The 18,223-nt window shown below is 45.0% G+C and overlaps 1 long non-coding RNA gene across 1 annotated transcript; it reads left to right on the forward strand.

Moving 5' to 3' along the window:
- Positions 1–9,523: 9,523 nt before the first annotated feature.
- On the forward strand, positions 9,524–15,338 carry LOC137852545 (uncharacterized). Its single transcript, XR_011093923.1, has 2 exons — positions 9,524–12,021; positions 13,304–15,338. It is a non-coding gene; the product is annotated as an uncharacterized lncRNA (long non-coding RNA).
- The last annotated feature ends 2,885 nt before the right edge of the window (positions 15,339–18,223 follow it).

Raw genomic sequence — 18,223 nt, forward strand, 5'->3', positions numbered from 1 at the left:
TGACGTTTTTATACGCAGTCACTTTGGCTGAGTGTCTGGAAAATTACTGAAGTCTCTGGCATGTTCAAATTCAACATAACAGAATCAAAAGGATTTTTCCAGAATTTTGAGACCACGCATAAAGACAAAATTGCCAGCACGTAATGCTCTCCCATAAGATATTTCTTCACATAAGGACAAGCCAATCCCCACTCTGTCCCAGCAGCACCACATAACACACTGTTAAGAAACTGTTGCTGGTTGGTTTGGGAGTCAAGGTTGGTGCTTTTTGTTTTGTTTTGTTTTGTTTTTGTCTTTTTCATTAAAAAAATAGCGTACACTACCTTTGTGCATGCATCCTTTCCTTTTCTCTTCCCACCTGCTCTGCCTCCCCCCACACTGGCAAAGAAAGGACCAGTGGGATGAGCCTGGGCATCTGTGCTACATGCACCTGGATCTAGATGTGACTTCTTGGAGAATGAGGAAGTTTCTTCTCTCCAGATCCTGCCAAAAATGAGTAACCACTGCAGCTGTGAGACGTGACTTAAAATTCTGTTCTCAGACAGCCTGGTGCTTCCTCAGTCGTCCTGAGAGCATAAATAAATATGTCTATATATGTGATAGACATGTATTGATGCATGTTGTATACATAACATACGTGTGCCCACTTAGAACACACACTGGTGCCTCTAGGAGTTACCAGGGGTTCAGCCCCAAGAGCACCCAACAGCGTGATGGTAGGTACAAGGAGGGGGCCAGCATTTCAGGAAGTAAAACAAAGAAAATAACATTAACAGGAACTGATGAGGAGGTATACAGTAATAGAACTTTTAAAAGGGAAAGGGGGGGGAAGGGGGGAGGAATTAGGATCAAAATGTCACCCAACAGTAGTAAAGAAATGTCCCAAAGTACAGCACCCCTGTCCAGGCAAAAGTAACAACCCGCTTCCGTGGGACACAAGGTACATTGCCCTGAAATTTATGGATTCACCTTGCTCCATGGAGAGAGATACTAATACTCAACCTAATTAGAATTATTACAATTTTTACAAATATTAAAAATCTGCTAAAGCAAAATCATTCCCCATACTGAACTACTTAGCACTATTACTTGTCTTTTAAAGGCCTGTTCCTCCAAATGAGCATTCCCCCCTCCCAGAAAGCAGCAAAGCCCACCATGAGGCTGTGGACCAAAGCAGGTTTGTGTTCAGAGGCTTGCTCTCCTCCTTCTGGCTCCTGTTGCCTTTGTAACAGTCTGACCATTGGGTGAGACTGGCATTTTCACCCTTATATAGGGAAGGGGAAAAAAATAATAATATCCAGATCTTTATTAAATCATTTTGAGAATGTAAAATATATTCAATTCAATAATTCTCCGGGGAAGTAGTAAGGTGATAGTGCCTGGTTGAGATGTCTTCCCCTACACGCTAGGGCAGCTCCCACACTGCTCCACCACCTGAGCAGGAGGGACAGACCACAGGATCCAGGCAGAGGTCTCAGTCAACCTGCCCTGTGGTTACAGTTGTGTACCATGAGCTTACACATAGCTCACAGATCAGTGCAACCACTCGCCATCCACCAAGCTGAGTGCACGGAGACATCTCTTCACAATCAAGACCTTTTATATGGTAGGTAGCTTTGTCTGGGAGGAAGAAATCAGCATTATTTGCTATCAAATCTAATGTAAAATTCACAGATTTTATTAAAAAAAAAAAGTTAAATGTCTGTTTATCTGTGTCACTAGTCCTCCCAATATTTATGCATGGAAATGTATTTCATTTGTGTATATGAGATCTCTCTAATGTATCTGCTACAGTTGGTCAAATAACTTTCCTCTAGGATATTGTTTTTCCTTCATACTTATTTGTTTTTAAAGTACTTTACTTGTTAAAGTGCCTGCCCTCAGTAGGGGTCTGCTTTAATTTCACAGAAGTACTTACAAACAGTCCTCCACAGATTTGCCACTCAAATGCCGCAGCACTGAAAAATCTAAATATAAAACACAGCATAAACCTAAATGTAATTGCCTTACAGGAATTGATGTTTATTGTCTCAGCTGACAGAAAAGAAAAAAAAAAAAAAAAAAAAAAAAAAAAGAAAGAAGCCAAAAGCACACAGAAAAGTAAATTGAATGAAGTGCCAGTAAGCTGAGGTGCCATTAGCAGCACAAGGAATGAAAGGCTGCTGTTCGCCACGTGCTGTGTTCGGCTGGGCCATGGCAAGTCCCATCTGGCCACCGAGGTGACACATGTCCTGTGGCGATGCCACCACAGCCTTTGGTGTGGGGTGATGCCCCCTGTGCTGGCCGCTGACCGGGAGCCAAGGAGGCCGGGTGCTGGAGCTGCAGCTGGAGCCAGGGCGAGCAGGCCTCTTACGTTAGGTTGTGGAAGGCTGCCTAATAGCACGGTGCCTTTCTGTTTATTGGAGTTTGGCTGTAGGCAGCTCTTTTTTTATTTTTAGACTCGCTCTCTGAACTTGATGCATGCTGCTTCTTCGTGATTTGGCTCCAATAAACCCAGCGTATTCTAGGCCCTGCGTGTCACCTGCGAACATCAAGCCGAGTTAGAGGGATGCCCTCTGCCAGGCTCGAGCCCACCAGCCTTCCCCACATCCCTGCTCCCTCTGCCTCTGACCTTCCCCACCCAGCTCTGCCAGCAGTTGGGTTTATTGCTCCTTCTTGGCCTCGTCTGCCCCTCACGTGGTGGAGGGAAAAAATATAAAAGAGAAAGGGTTATAAATCCTTCGGTGTACGAAACTTTTTGCAAAGTGAAAAGCTGTTTTGTTCCAGCAACCAAAGCCTTGGGAGGTGCCCCAGTGCTCAGATGACAGTTGATAAAGCTGTAGGATGTATTTTCTGTTTCAGGTGAAAGCTGACAGTAAATGGGAGGGATTTATGTGCAGCTAAAAGGACAGAAAGTGTGAGAGACCTCTAAAGCACCGGGGCTCTTAAATGCGAATTAGACGGGAGATTGCCATCTTGAGACAATGATGGCCTTGAATCAGCTTCTGTTCTGGTGTAAAGTACCCTGGTTAGGGTGACCACCTTAATGGACTCAATGCAGGGACCTTCCTATAACAACCGTGTATTTCTGCTCTCTTCCCTATAGGTAATACTTAACTCTCTTTCTGGGTTCCAAAAAATAAAGAAAGTTGCTTACACAGCCATGGCATCCATCCCAGCTGTGGAGGGATATACATTCTTAATGTTAAATATACATATATATATATATATATATATATATATATATATATATATATATATTATTTTTTTTACAAGAGTGAAAAAGGTGAAATGCTTTAGATAAAACCAGAAGGTGTTTTCTCCATGAACTTGTGGCATCCAGTGAGAGCTTCCAGGCCAAGCAGCAAAACTCGAGGAAGCAAAGCAAATAACATTGTAGTATTAAAACAAAGCATGTCACACAGCTTGAATAGGTGATGTTACCTACCCAGCCTGTTTACAACACTGAAATGCCTGTATGTGATAGCTCTACCTTGGAGGAACTGATTCATTACCATTCTTTCTCTCTCCAAATGCTGTTTCCACAATGAATCAGGTATTGCTCAAAACTATACTGCATTAAGATCTGCTGAGAATTAGCTGAAGTTGATTAAAAGAGCAAGCTTGGAGAGTTTAACTTTACTCATGATAAAGTCCAAGCTAGTTTTGCTATTTGTTTGAGACATAAGCTGGGGAGAGAGAGAGCTGATCTTTAAAAATCTAATGGTTTTCAGCATAACCCCAGCTAGTTCAGATCTCACTTGGCCTTTCAGTGGCCGACCGCTGAGTTTTACTACTAAATGAATTGGTGGGGAGAACTGGAAAGTGGCCCTGACGCTAAGCAGTAAGCCTCGTCATCCTCTGGGCTATTCAGTGATAGGTTCTTAGAGAAAATCAAGATGAAGTTCCTGGGAGGCTGAGGCTATCAGCTGTCCACGTCTTCCAAAACACACCCTTGGCCCAGAACAACTGGCTCAGTGGGAGATCTATTACAGCCAAGAATTAAACTTCAGTTTCCAGTCCCTTACACATGACATTGATTTTCCTATCAAAAGGCTTACTTCTGTCTATTCAGTATGGGCTCCTAGCTTACTCAATGATAAGCAACAATTTTCTTCCAGTTTAATTAAAACACTTTTGTCTGCTAGGATGCCAATGAACCTACCTTAATTGTATTGCCAGTCACAGTTCATTAGCCCTGTAGGCACAGTGGTCAGGCTGAATTTCTAAACAAGAAAAAAACTGATGAGAACAAGTCTTGAAGATGTTTCATCAGTTTATAAAGTGCATGAGAATGAAGAGAAAAAATAATAATAATGCAAAGATAATACAACCTGAAAAAGGAAAAGATCAGCAATTCTTGCCCCAGCCTCCAATCTCTTGCAGAAGGGAGCTTGACTCTGACTTGGGATCAGCCTTGCAGGAATCCTTTCTCGTCTCTCTCTTCTCTCTCTCATCTTGCTCCAGCACTGCTGAGCAGCCCTGCTCTGGCCTGTTTATGCTGGTTCTCTCTCCTTTTTCCATGCCACTTTGTGCAATACTCTGGTTTGGGGCATGCAAGAACTCCTTTTGGTCTTTTAGCTGTTCCACAAGATTACTTGTCTTTTGTTCTGTGTCATGCAACAAACCCATTGGTTTAGTGTCTCCTTGATAAGCAATTTGCTTTTCCACACATTTCTGGAATATTTCACATAATTGATTTGTCTGAAGATGACTTACCAGGGCCCTGCTAAGTTTGCTTGTTCTGGCGGAGCACACCACTTCCTTTGCTCATTTCCTCTCCTTTTACCACATTGTCACAGGTTGTAATATATGATAATGCACATGAGGCATCATTGCTATTTATAGGTACAGACAGCTACATGTGAGGTGTAGAAGGTACAGTGCTACATAATGTATGCAGAAAAATTCTTTACAGATGAACACTTATCCTCATATTTAAAAGTCTTTCTATGTCATCAAGCACTGGCACGTCAACCCTGAGTGAAGAGCATCCTGTCGGAAGTGTCAGTTATCTTCATGCTGTGTGTTTTTTCTTTTTTTTTTCTTTTTTTTTTTCTTTTTTTTTACTTTTTTGTATTAGGTTCTGGCTACTTTGAAATTCCTTTAAACTGACCTTCTTGAAAGATCTGACTTAATCCTTGGCCTCCTCATCCTACAGCAGGGCTAGCAGAACTGCCCCGTAGGACGCCGCTGTGTAACCAGGGCTGCTGGATCCTGTGCAGAGGAGCGCGGCTGCTCAGCCCTTGCTGCAGCGGGTGGCTTGCTCTCTTCAGTGCAAAGCTTTGTCTCCAGTTCTGTAGCCCCAGCCTGGGGGTAACAGGGACTCAAATGCATACAGAAGCCTGAGGGTAGTGCTTGACAACAGCACTTAGCTGATCTAATGGCTCCCTGGTGTTGAAAGGGAGCAGTCCTCACCGCCAGCCATGCATTGCCGTGCTGGTAAAGGCTCTTGCTGAGCTGCTTCAGTTTCCTGACCTTGCAGAAACCAAGCCTCTGTGTGTGCGTGTGGAGGGAGGAGGGTCAGGCTAGGCTTTGGATAATTCAGCAAGGGCTGGGATTAAGTGGCTTAGCTGGAGGTAGAGGCAGCGAGACCACAGCAACGAGCTGCCAGCTTTCTGAACGCAGCTCTGAAGAGCATGTCCTCACCATCCCACCCTGCCGCAACCCTGCCGTTCCACTCCTGCCTTCACACCAGCTCTGGCGTGCATCTGACCTCATGACGAGTCACACCAGTGTGCTAAATTCGTAGAGGAGGGACTGATTTTTTTGGGTGTCAAGGGTGTGCGTCTGGCTTGCGTTCCCAAATGGCTCAGAGCAGGGCGAGACAAGCACGAGAGCTGGCGCAAAGAGGGAGACGGGGAATGTGCATCCAGGGCTGGGAAGGCGGGTGGGATTGCAGCAGACAGCAATTAAATTGGTTTAAGCTGTTGTTTTGTGGCAGCCTGAGCCAATTTTAGGGGCGGCTTAAGCACAAGTGTAAGGATACAGTTAAGAGCTCTCCCAAATGAAAGCATTTTCCTCAGCAAGTCTAAATAGGAGCATTGTGTGGCTGTTTTTCTTGATTTTACAAATACTCACATGGAGAATTTTTTAATGTCGCATGTATTTATAGCCAAGGAGGCAGCTCCTTAAGAACTGCATCCCCATATCTGCTGATCACTGCAATGGCTGTGGGAGCAGTGGCTCTTGTCAAGAGAGGTTTCTGCTGAAGACCTCCCATTGCCTCCTGTTTGGAGCAGGACATTGCCAGAATGGAGTCTTCTGGAGAACAGAAGCAGAATTTTCTCTGACAAACGTGTATCAGCAATATTTTTTGGCACTAGCCTTTCTCTGTTTGTTGCTTAGTACGTTAGTACATTCCCCCTTGCCGTAGAAAGGAGGATTTGCTCCCTAACTGTACCACCAGCCCTCTGCAGAGCCTGGGGCAGGTCGCTTGTGATAGCGGCCCTGGGCTGCGTGTACCAGCTGATGCTCAAAACAGAGCACCCTTCTGCAGCTCTGCCTTGGCCCTTGGAGCATGCCTGGCTGCTGTAATCTCTGAAGCCCAGCATCAGGGTCCCCTCTTATCTCTCTTGCCAGTGTGAGTTGATCTCTGGACGGATCTGCACATGAATGGCCACAGATGGGAAAAGTGGGTAGGGACACAGGCTTCCTTTGTGCCTGTCACTACCAGAAGTGCCATTAAGGAGCATGCCAAGGCCTTAATGAAGCAGTGCCGGGTACTTTTTCCCTGTTGATGGAGCAAGCCAAAGAGGATGGGAGCGTGATGCCTTATGCTGTTTCAGCCAGGGTCTCCATCCAAATGGCAGCTGTTCTGTTCTTACACAGTGGTCCAAAAACAGTGGAAATGGCCTCAGCAGCCTGTCAGGTCATTTCATCTAGGAATCTTTTGGCCCACAAAAGCTGCTAAACATAATTACGGTGTCCCCAAACCAAACATTAATAAAGGAACTGTCAGTATCTGAGGCACTTCATTTAGGGGCTCATTGAAAAAACAAAATCCAAAAATGTCGGTGGGAATGCTTTGTTGCTTTTAGCATGCTTTGCATCAGCCCACGGGGGCCCAGGTGTTGCCATGTGTTGTGCAAAGTCTGTGCATGGTTTCAGAGCTGCATGCAGCAGCAACGCACAGGGAAACCTGGAGTATTTGGGTCTCTAACTACAGCTGGCGGAAAGCAGCATTGCAGGAATGAAAGCAATCCTTTCCCTGATCATTCGCAAATATATGCCATCCATGTCTCCTCTTGGTACACTGTAGCTGATCACATCAAGCTGTAATGAGAGGCTGCGGGGACAGCGAAGCAACCCGTGCAGTTGCATGGGATCTCACCCTACAGCTCATTATATCGAGGTTGTGCAGAGTGTGCTGTGTTGGCACCACGGGGATACTCAGGTCTGGATTCACTCTTCACCCCGTTTTCCCTATGGCAGCTGCAGATAGGCTATTGATCTTTCTTCTCATTAATCAGAATAATTTTGAAGAAAGAAAAAAAAAAGGGGGGGGGGTCTCATTTCCTATCCATTCTTCCCCTTAGTTCTTTAATTTACAAACAGCTTTATTTTGAGCTTTTCCTGTTTCCTGCCTCCTTTATGAGGCACCATTCAAAGACTGCTGCTTATTTGGTAGTGCTCTGTGACTCACAAAGTGACAGGAGTTCTGCTTTGCAAAGCGTTAAGACGGGAGTAAAAGAGGAGAGAGGAGGGTCCTGCTTTTGAACGGGACTTGCTGTGCTGAAACTTGACCAAACTGCTGGTAAATGGATTCAGTTGTTTGGGGTGGGGTGGGAAACATGCAATGTTTCAGTCATCTTTGGGATTTCCATGTTTAAATGCAAATAAATGTGTTTAGCAGGGGAATATATACTTCTCCCTTTACGTTCACATCCTCACTGTTCAGCAATAAAATGCTATTATCCTCACTTCATTTCTTATCCTCGGTAAAGGAGAGAAGGCAAGAAAGGCACAGGACTAGCAGAACCCAGGCCCAAGGCGAGAGGTTTATGATCCTGCCAGAGCAGATGGAAGCTTCGTGTCTAAGCAAACTGCAGCAAATCTGTGTGCTGAGTGGAGAATTTCCCACTTTGCCAGAAAAAAGAAAAAAAAAAAAAAAAAGCGAAACAGAGAGGCCTGCCTTCTACTTCGCATTTCATGGACTGAATCAAAGACACGTGGAAGAATCCCCATCTTCTTTGGATCCAGGATTTGTACTTAATTTCATACTGATAGGAATCACATCCAGTTATTCAGCTAGATGGTTTGGGCTCCCAGTGACCTTGCAGAGAACCTCACAGGTTGCACAGGTGGAGGAACTGAAGCACAGAACGGGCTGTGGGTATGAGAAAGCCACTGAGCAGCTTGGAATTGCAAGCACCGAGGGGCTTTGGGGGGGGCTATGGAAACCTAATGTTTAAATAACTGTTTAAACTGGTTGAAATAACAGTTAAACATGAAAAGATTAAAGCTCTTTTTGTTTTTCAACACCCCTAGAGCTGATGGCTGCGCAGGTGTGCTGTGGCTTATGTACTGAGACTATGGCTCTGAGTATAGGCTTGCATTTCAAGCCCACCACCCAAGGATGGAGACTTCCCACTGGATTGGTATTATTTTGGCTTGTTTCATTTTTTTCCTTGAGCTCTCTCTCCTCTTTTCCCCCCTCCCCCTTTTAAAGAACTTTTCTGAAATTAAAATAATTGCTTCCTCTTTATGCAAATCAAGCGAGAGACTGGAATGGATTGCTGCTTTTCATGCTGTAGTAGGCTAGGTGTGTGCAAGGACCAGTTAGTGAACTCCGTAATGTGATACAATGCTGTGGGCTTTTTTTATATGTATAATACAAAATACAAAGAGAAGAGCGACTATACCTGTTTCAGGTTTGTTTGGAGTCTTCCCTGAGTTGTTTCTGTATTAAGCAGTGAGTCACAAGGTGCAACATGTGCGTTGTGACTCCTGATGGGCAAAACATTTATCTTATCACCACATGCTTTCAGTGACATTCCCAGTATTTCTAAAATAACCAGTATGTATTAAACACAGAGCACAAAGCAGAAGGGGAGCGTGTTATTTATGAGGAAGTTGTCAAGCCATTTGCTGCTGTAATATTGATGAGGCTCCTTGGGCAGGTCACGTTAGGACAGCACAGTAGGAAATGAAAACTTTCTTATGGCTGTGAAGTCAGCGCTTGGGGAATGTGATTTTTAAATTGCTCAGCACCTATCCAGAGGAAACCAAAAGGATGCTGCCAGGAAGCAGGTGTTGCATCTAGCTCTCAAACTATGTAGCACATTTGTAAGGCACTGCTGAGGTCACAGGTGCTATTAGGAGGTGGTGGGTAGCTGTGTGCTTTTGATTCCCTTTATCAAAAGGGATTTGGGTTTATTGCAGAAGTTCTGACAGCTCAGCGGTGCTCACTGCCTTATTGTGCCTACTGCAAAAGGTCAGCGGGTTCTGGCTCAGGCAAATGCTTTTCTGCCAGAGTCCTCCTGACAATAAACTATAAATGTTTTGTCTGTCATAAGGTGAAGGTAGCTTGGTATTGCACAGCTTTCCTGTGCTACCGGAAATCTTTTTGTTTATATAGACTCTTCTGTCTCCCGGACTTATCAGCCTGGCAGCAATCATAAAAAAACTCCATGGGTTAAGGACTTTCTCCTGATGTTTTTAGAGAAATTCTAAATATAGTGGTTCTCTCACTGAGGAGTTACAGTTTGTTATTCTGAACTCATGAGGAAAAAGTGGCCGGGGAATTAAAACTGAAATCTCTCTCTACCATGAAAAGCAAAGGGAGTTCCCCCAGGGTAATCTCGTGGGACTGTGCCTGGGGCACTGCAGAGGGTTTTGTCACACCCAGCTCCTCTGGCTGACCAACTTCGGCCCTGATTTCTGTCTGGAAGGCACCAGGGAGGGGAAAATCTATTCCAAGAGCCTGAGCCTATCTATACATCCAAAAACGAAGACAGACTGTAAATATGGGGTCTGTTAACTGAACTAGCACCGGATAACTAGTTTTGTTAGACACTGTCACCAGACTGTCTAGTAGCTCTAGCATCTAATAAATGGGTATTTGCATGGTGTGGGAGTGAGAAATTCCAGCTATTAATATCCTGCAGCCTGTTTTCCCAGTGCAAACACACTTACACCGTGTTGTTCATAAAGTGGTCTCCAAGGGGCTTGGGAAGAGAGTGGAAAGGGCACAGAGTTGCCACCTGAGGGGTGAAATCCTGGAACCAGAGGACCGTAGGGATGATTTCATTGTGCAACAGGCTTGGGCTGTTAGTAGGTGAAATTGTGCTAGTGTAAGTGCTCTGCTAGCCAAGTGCATGAGATCCATGATACCATGAAGACATGGGCAGATCCAGGCACTGACCTTGGAGGTGGGGAAGAGCTAAAGAACAAAGTTATACTGGAACCTGCTTGTAGAGTAATACGGGAGACTCCTCTGCATCACTGTTTTGGAGGTAAGCACATAATGACAGGGACTCTGAAGGTTACCCAGGAGTTTAGTCTGTAACTGAGGTGTGAAGTGAGGAATGAGGATGTACAGTGTTAAAGCAGACCTGAGGTTGCTGTTTGGTTTCCATGCCTACAGGGCCCTGTACTCAAAACAAAGGGAGGGGGCCAAGCACCACAAGATCTCTTGCAGATTTAAAATGCTTAAGAATAACAGCTAGAGAAATAAAGGCCATTCATCTGCCTTTAAACACAATCAGCACCTCTGCTTTTTGACCTGAAAGCTCCAGATATGTCAGAAGTTCTGCTGAACCAAGGAAACAAGTTTTTTGGGAGGAAAAGCAGGCCTGATCTTCCTGTGATGAGAGATGATGACTGAAGACAGAAGGTTTGGAAACAGCAACTAGAGCTCACAGGCATTTCAGTCCAGGAGTCAAAGATGTAAATCCTTTTTTGTTCTTCCTCCCACCTGCCCCATACTGACTACCCTGACCAGTGATCTAGGAGGGGAGAGTGGGATTAATGCTTTCTGCTTAGTTCCAGCCCTGTGAACTTTACATCCTTTGCCACAGACCAATAGACCATCAAGAGGAGGATTCCCTGTCCTCACTCCCAAGAATTTCCTCAGTCTGCGCATTTCGAGGAGGCATGTGTTTGATTTTTTTCTGAGTTAGGGAAGAGTTGAGCCCATCTCCATCTCTTCAGTCAGTGCCTGAAATGGAAGGCCACCACCTGAAAGGCTGCAAGAGTGTTTCTGTGCTCTTCAGGAGGTGGCTTGGAGCTGTCAGAGGTCAGACAAGCAGATGTGAGCCTTCCTGCAGCCCTCTTCCACAGCTGAAGTTGGGGCATGGGAAGGAGTTTGGTGATCAACTCTGTTGTTCATATTTTCTACGGGATCACTTTGACAGCTCCACACTGTACTGCCGGGAGGTCTGGGCTTCCTGGGGGGTGTTTTGGATCACATTTTAGCAACCTGGCCTCGTGTTGTGCCTGTGTAGGCTATTACTGGAAGAGGTAAACCAGCTCTTCTCTCTCTGCCTCAGCCATGGATTGCAGTTTACCTCTTTATGCCTCAAATCTAGCTCTTGTACAACTATAAGCAAACCAGCACTGCTTGCTAACCTGATATCAAGGGGTTTCTGAGGCACGTGTGGAAAGGGCAGTTTTCTGAGAAACTGGGCAGACTTGAAACTGAGCAGTGCTGGTTGCAGGATCACAAAATCCATACTGAAGTGCTGGGGATGTGTCTCAGCAGGCAAACAGGGTCAGAGGGGAGTTTGGGATGGGCCCTTCTGGCAGTGGCCTACAGGTGTACTGGATTAGGAAAGGCAGCAAGCCCCAGCCCCAACAGTGCTCTTTAACCCCTAGCTTCAGTCAACTCCAAAGGTTGAGAGTAGAAAGCTGTACCTAGAAGCACCAGCCGATCACAGGCTTGTAGTTCCTGACCCCATAAAGTGCAAATTATCCCATGTGTGAGGGAAAGTGCCTTCAATTCATCTTGTAGGCAGTGAATTATTTTCAAAATCTGGCCCTGATAAACTGGAGGTTTTTTTGCTGCATCTTAAGTGCAGAAATTCAAAGAACTGGATGTTGGTGAGTATATTTTATATATTTCCAACAATTCTGTCTGTGTGCTCTTGGAGAACAATTATGCTCTTCTGTCTACTTACATTTCATTTCTCTTTCTGTCTGTTTCTAGTTTAGACAATGATATATATATATAGTACCCTTTGTATATATATATTATTTTTTTATGCTTAACACTTTTCTCAAAAGGTAGAAAATAAAGTGCTCCAGTCCTTCATAAATGCTTTGTTTCTGCCCTCCTCCCCCCAGCTCATTCGGTTGCAAGCGGAATGGCACATGTTGTCAGATACCCAGCAAAAGGAGAAGTACATAACCCAGAACCTAATAAAACAACAAATCTAGTGTGCCCTCCTGGTCTGCAATCCTTCAACAGGCTCCCTTCATTAAACATAAAGCCATGTGTTTCCTACTGCAGATCACATCCCTGGTGCCACGGTGTGGTATGTGTTGCTCTCACTGTATTTTTTTTTTTTTTTTTTAATTTACAGCAACACAGTTTTTATTCTTACAAGGATTCTTGAAAAAGTACCAAATATATATATATATGGGCAATACTGCTGCCTCAGAGAGCTGTGAACTACCTAAAACTGCTCTGAGCAGCAGTGCTTGCAACTAACCTCAACTACTCAGCTTTATTCCTGGAACTGTCTGCAACAGCCCAAATATACCTTATTTCTTCAGGCATTTTGGGTGTCCAGGTGAGAATCCCAATTAAGCAAGCTGGCTCCAGTTGTTGTGTGTTTACACTGAGATAGCCATAAGCAGAATTTATCCATGGGCTTCCTGCCCTCTCTTGCTACTTGTGCTACATTTCCATGGCACGCGTGGTGATGAAGCACCCAGGAGGACTGACAAGTGGTGGAGATCTGCTTGTGTGCTGCCACCTCCCCTGGGCTTTGGCATGCCGATTGCACTACTGGTTGGAAGCAAAGGCTAACAAGGTTTGTGGCCACAAGCCTCTAGCTGGTGTTCGGGCTGCTTTGGCTAACTGACAGCGCTGGTGAGCAGAGGGCACAGACAGAGTTCCTTTATATTTGATTAAAGAATGAATTGTTGCGAGCAGAGAGAGAAAACTGAGCTTTCTTGTAGAACAGGTTTGCACTTTGCCATGTGGGTATTTTTAACAATAAAAACAGTTCTTTAGAAATGACTCTGGTGGATTGTACCTATTAAAATTGCTTTTTTTTATTATTTTGTTTTAAGGTGAAAACACCATATAAAGCCACACGTGTAATTCAGGAGGTAAAATACATTGCACTTCATCAGGAGTGTTGCTTTTCATTTACAGGCACATGAGAATGGTTTTCCACTACCTGAACTGTCTCCAGTTTTCTTCACACAGCTCTCCTAATCATATCTCAGTGGGCAAAAATTTCTGCTGGATTAAATAATAACAGTTAGATGAACTCAAACGGTGTCTTGGTCTTTTACGCAAATGGATCTCTTGCCCTGCTGCTGTAAAAATATCTGCAGTGTTTATTAATCTATTAAATTTTTGAGTTAAAAAAAAAAAAGCCATAAACTAAAAGGGTTGCTAATTAACCACAGAGCTGAAAAGTTAAAACTATTACTGCAGACCCATTCTCAGTTACACTGACATGAGTGTGAAGTAATTTTACTGAAGCCAGTGCTGTTCCCAGAGACTTTCACCACTTTATCTGCAATCAGAATCCTGCTCAGTGTATCTGAATGTCTTTTGTCTCAGCTTAGTTTCAGCCCAGTGACACATCTCCACCTTGCAACCACCCCATTGGCTTTCATGAATGTCTTTTTTTGTTGAGAGCACTGCCATTTTGGTTTCCATTTAAAAAGAATTAAAAGATCCAATTATGCAAATTAATTTTAAAAGCTTTATCACCTCTCTTCTGGGAGAAAGTTTATTGCACAAAGGTTGCAACTGGCTTAAAGCAAGGCTTCTGGGGCTTTGAAATGCATCCCAGTGCGACACCTGCCTCTGCCCAATGGTAGAGCCCATAGGGACAGAGGAAGGAAGAGGGATGGATTAGGGTGCCACCCAGGAGCCCCAGGAGACTCAATCAGGTGGGTTAAGCTTTGTAGTTTGGCTGCAAGGCTTGGAGGTTGAATCTCTGACCTATTATTTAATGCAGGGCACTGAGAGGAGGCAATTACTTTGGAACAGGGTGGAGTCTAGCTCAGGAAAAGCATGTTCAATCACAAGCTTATATTATTTAGGCTTTAGAAATTATCCACTGCAAATATTAGGCCAAGACAGGGAAGAACAGGGACACGCTAAAATAATATTTGCAAGTAATGTGTGCTGTCTGTGATGAGCAGGGCTAACTGCCCTCCCTCTATTTCCATCTGACATGGGGAAACGCTCTCACAGTGATGCAAGGCTCAGGAAGTGGCTGGGTGAAAACTCAGCAGCTGTGAAAGCAGCTCCCATCCTTCCTCGTGCCTCCCTTCCCCATATCCAGCCTGTTCCTAACATTAGGTGAAAGCTGCTAAAGTAGCAGAAGAGCTGTTCCTCACTCGTGCTATCAAGCTGTGGAAAGCCATGGGTCACAGGGAGGAAAGGAGTGCTGAAATTAAACATCTATATCATGGCAGCTACAGAATATCCTCAAGCTGCTGCTGAAGTAAAGAAACCAGAGGTGAGCAAGTCAGGCTGCAGGGTGCACCTGGGAACCCAGAGGAGTCAGCCTGGACCTCTTTGGGCTGAGCACACAGATGGGAAGATGCAGCAAAACTCAGTGGGAATAAAACTTCTGGGAGTTCAGGTGTCTTCTATACCTATCCTGGGAGAGAATGATGTTTCTGTGGTGCCAGGAGCAGCAGGGCTTCATGCGAAGTCTGCTTACAGTATCTACAGAAAGCCTTCACTGTACTTTGTCTCACTGTGATCTCACCAGTCATAAAAGAGCTTGTTTTCTCATGTGTCATTTGGTGTCCCCATCGCACACTTACTGGAAACTACTCGTTGGCTTTTGGACACGAGCTGTACACCAGAGTGGGCGGCTCAGGGCAATGGGGGAAGAGCGAACGTGTTGCAAGAAGGTGATTGTGGCTGCTGTGTTGATGGTCACACTGATACCCACACGTTTACAAGGCAATGGTCAGCAGGCGCTAAGGGAAGATAAGCTTGCAAAGAGGACTGGAAAAATGACTTGCAGGCTTGCTCAGTTCGCAGAAATCTTCCCTTGTAGCTATATATATTAAAAGGTGAAAAAAGCAGCAGGCTTTGGCAAATGCACTCAAGTTGAGAACACTGCACTGGAAATGTTTCTCAAAAATGGGGTGGCTCTTACCCTTCCCTCTCTGGATGTTGATGAGGTAAACCTGATGAGCTGCCCTGACTATTTCATACAGATGTGAGAAGACATAGAGGTCACCACATCACTGTGTGTGTCTGAAGTAAACTGAGGATTTTGGAATGGGAAGCCTGTCCCACTGAGGTTTTTCCTTTTAAATTCTGAAATTTGTTACTAAGAAAGAAAGAAAAGAAGAGAAAGAAAAGAAACAGAGAAACAGAGAGTCTGTATTTATGTGGAGCTGTAACTCTCAAACAGAAAAGGTTTAGTGGACTTTTCAGACAGAATGACTCTGAACATCCTTTCAGCATGTTGTTTTATATATGCTAGCATGCTCTGGCCTCTGCTGCAATAGACAACCCCAATGTTGTAATAAGAGCCCTCAAGACTCTACGGTATAAAAAAAAATGTCACAGTATTTGAACAAGAGGTGGTCTCAGGATCACGTTCTCCTGGGATCACTGAATGTGCTACTGCAAGGGAAAAAACGCTCTTGCAATTGCTGTTAAATGTCTTTCCTGTTGTTCATTTAGGAATTTCAAAAATTGCCCAGGTTATAATAAAATAGATTTCATCATCAATTAAGAATCATGACCTAATTTATTGGATTATATGGATTATATGTATTTATATGGATCAGGAGAAAGTCTCTGATTTGCAAAATCCCTGTTGGAGGAGTGCACAGATCCCCCCAGCAGCTGGTGGTGGGGAGTTCCTGGTAGCTCCCAGTGCAGTCCCAGCTCCATCCAGCAGAAGTCAACCTGACAGCCGTGCACTGGCCGCTCCCTTGCACAGCTCACCGTGAAATCACCGAATTGCCTGAGGCAGGAAGAAGGGCATCAACCCTCTGTCAATACTGGCCTGTGCAGAGCTGAAACTTAAGGCAGGGTAGAAAAGGGAGGATCCAAGACACCACATGTACAGCAGGGCTTTCTCAGAGGCAGTGGAAGCCAGAGACTGAAGATGGAGAATGGGGAAAGAAGCCATTTGATTCACATGAAAGTCTCGATGCTCCTGATACTACATTGCAGTAGCCAGAGCACGAGGGTGAGTCAGGATCCACTTTGCTCAACATAAAATGAGTGAGCAGAGAATAAAGTGTTTGGGCAAGCTGAAGTGGGACAAGTCCAGAAAATGAAGAGCAGACCCAGCACAAAGCGAGCCGAGTTTCTTCATAGTGTTGTTGGCTCAAGCCAGTAAGGAGTTCAGACAGATGGGAGCTTTATTTTCTTACTTTTCTTTCAGGAGGAACTCTAGATGAGCAAATCAGAATCTGACCAGTGCTTCCACTCCTGGTATTGATGGGTTTTGTTGATTTTTTAGGGTGCTGAGTCTTTTTTGTCTTTTTTTTTCTTTTCTTCTATCGCATTTGTGCCCAAACAAGCTAACCACTAAAACAAACTCCAGCACAGCATGTTCGGAAGTGGTTTGAATATGCTGAAGATCAAAGGGAGGTGCTGCCCAGTGTTTGATGTACACTTGTTTTTAATTCAAGGTTAAAGAAACAGTGAAAGCAAGGATGTACAGAATAGCCCCTATTGAGAACGCATCTGGGAGGTGAGGGGAGAGACATTCCTCCCTAGAACCCCATAAAACTATGCACATATGCTTCTCCCTATTGTTAATCCCTTTTGCTGATGCGATGTGGAGGAGATTTTATACAGTGGTGCAAAATGGAAATCTCTTGCAGGAGGAAAGAGTGCTGCAATCCCAGAGGGACTCTTATGTTCAAAACAAAATACAACAATGGAGTTAATTAGCATTGCATGGTTCACAAAATCCCCTCGAGGGGATCTTTCTCTGTTCTAAATCATCACTTGTATGTGAGATGGAAAAGCTCCCACTGAGCAGGCCCCTTCCACAAACTTTTAATAGATATTACCACGGTTTTTCATCATTTGCCATTGGCTTTGAGAAAGGTAACAGCTGAGCCAGGGCTATTCAGCTGCATTAACCAGCTGCATGTTAATACAGAAATGCTCTCCTGCTCCTCCCTTCTGCCTGCAAACCTCCCCCTCCCCGCCAACGAATTAACCCTTTCCTGCCACACTTTTCTCTGCCACTCTGACAAAGATACAGAGGCAGAGAGTTGAGCAAAGGTAGAAAATCAGCGAGGGAGGACCTCGCTGTGATTAGCTGAACTTGTCTACAGGTGAAGGCACCCAGATGCTGCGGATACACCCACCTGGAGGCACAGCCCCAGCTCCAAAGGTCTCAGCACTGAGTAGTGCTGGGGCAGAGGGCAGAAGGCCAAGAGGAAGGACCTTTCCCCAGCAGCCCCACAGAAATCAAACCTGTGTCTCCTGATGTTCCTCTTGGAGCCTACTAGCAAAAGACCCTCAGCAGGCCCAGCTGAAACACCCTGTGCCCACATGGTGCAGTTTCCCCTGGGCATTACCACTGGAGCCAATCTGTGCTCTGCTCACCACTAGCAGGCACACTGCAAGGACTAACATTTCTCTGCTTGATCAGTCGGCCTCCAGTCACCCTCCCACTCTGTTCTGTGCCATGCCAAAAACGATCAGTACCTGCACATCCTCCCCCCATTTGCAATCATGCAGGCCAGATGGCCAAGTCTGCCTTTCAGGGCCTTTCAGGGCGGGCGGGCAGTCAAGAACAGCTTGCTTGTAGCTACAAACTACTGGGATCACCACAGATATGACTGCATTGCAGCGCTGACCTGAGCCCCGTGTACCACCCTGCTGCTGATCCTGCTTCTCCTTGCCTCCTGGTGAGAGCCAGGAAGCCCCAAGGAAATATTGCAGTATGGCATTCATTGCAAAAAGCCACAGCTGAGGAATTGTTGGAGGAGGAACAAATCAGGGCACCTGGTAGGTCTCAGTCAAGAGCTTGGAGCTGAAGTGCTTTGTAAAGGAAGAAGACAGACTCTGGCAGGGTTTGTGCTACCCGCCAAATTCTGGTGGGCAAGAGAGGGT

The sequence above is a fragment of the Anas acuta genome, chromosome 2 (genome assembly GCF_963932015.1).
Source record: "Anas acuta chromosome 2, bAnaAcu1.1, whole genome shotgun sequence".
Lineage (NCBI taxonomy): Eukaryota > Metazoa > Chordata > Aves > Anseriformes > Anatidae > Anas > Anas acuta.